Source organism: Coptis chinensis, chromosome 5, assembly GCF_015680905.1.
Source record: "Coptis chinensis isolate HL-2020 chromosome 5, ASM1568090v1, whole genome shotgun sequence".
NCBI lineage: Eukaryota > Viridiplantae > Streptophyta > Magnoliopsida > Ranunculales > Ranunculaceae > Coptis > Coptis chinensis.
The window spans coordinates 37625101-37626345 of NC_141460.1; the positions used below are offsets into that span (position 1 = coordinate 37625101).

The 1245-nt window shown below is 36.0% G+C and overlaps 1 long non-coding RNA gene across 1 annotated transcript; it reads right to left on the reverse strand.

The window, feature by feature from the left end:
* Positions 1–277: 277 nt before the first annotated feature.
* Positions 278–867, reverse strand: LOC147497447 (uncharacterized). Its single transcript, XR_015196376.1, has 3 exons — positions 638–867; positions 502–557; positions 278–356 (listed from the first exon to the last, which is right to left on the reverse strand). It is a non-coding gene; the product is annotated as an uncharacterized LOC147497447 (long non-coding RNA).
* Positions 868–1245: the final 378 nt, after the last annotated feature.

Consider the following 1245-nt stretch of genomic DNA (forward strand, 5'->3'; position numbering starts at 1 on the left):
TTTCCTACCAAATCAAAGGTGTACATGATGTTACGTTTTAATAACAAAGGTGTACACATCTTCCACAAACAATTTGAAACTTGAAGGAGTGGTTGACCAGAATCATTGTTATACAATTAGCCATGCGAACCACTTGTTAAGCATAGCATCACATTAGGGCACAACAAAAGACAACAAAGACCACGAGAAAGGGAAAGGGAAATAATTAAAAGGCTTGTGATTGTATCTTTACCACGGAGATGTTTGGGGAATTGAAAAACATCGAAGTTCAACGGTGTCCATATGGCTAGAATTGATCCATTCTACCACTCAAGCTAACTTGTGTGTATCCTCACCAGCATCTCCAATGTTATCACCTAAGAGCAAAAATCACAGAATAATAATTTCTTTTTTATAATATAATGCCTTAGCTTTTATCTACAAAAGACTACATATACCAAACAAATAGGGAGCGGAGAAGAGATAGAAGAGCGGATGAGAGAAAACAGATAGAGAGCTTACCTTGTCTCCACCCTTTGAACTATATAAAAGAATCTCCTTTTACTTGCAAAACAACCCTAAATCAATGAGCATGCATTTTAAAACAACTTCCATGCGGTTAAATCTAAGAACAATATGGAAGGGAGAGGGTATGTACCTCTGGTCTTCAAAAAAGATGAGTATTTTCTTCTTTGAGAGATAGATCATGAAGGAAAACATTGTTAAGATGAGAGAAGGAGAAAGAGAAAAAAAAATGGTTAATTGGCGGTGGCAGACGAAGCTAAGTGGGTGAAGGAGAAAGTTGGTTTATTTGAAACTGTCTAGTATTTTAGTATTACGACGGGATTTTTTTCTTCTTCTAGTGCACGTAGCCACGTATGGGCTGGAAGTGTTTCTAGGAAGCGGGAGTCTGAATGTGGTGTGTTTATGTATCTAAATAGTTATTTTTTAGTGGAGTCGTGGACAAACCAAAAACTAAATGAGATCATTTTAGGATGGTGACATAAAAGTCTTGCGGGAGTATGTAACTGTTTTGGGAGAATAGTTAGAAATAATCTTCAATACTAACGAATTTTTCCAAGAAAAAGGATATGTGACGTTCTAGATCGAGAGTCACTAAAAGCATTTCAAAAGCGATCACAAATGCCATTTTACGCCATTTGTGTTTTTCAATGAAACGATACAAATAACATTTTAAAAGCGATCCACAAAACCCTTTTTCTACTAGTGTAAAGAATTCTCTAGTGTAAACATCTCAAGACCTTA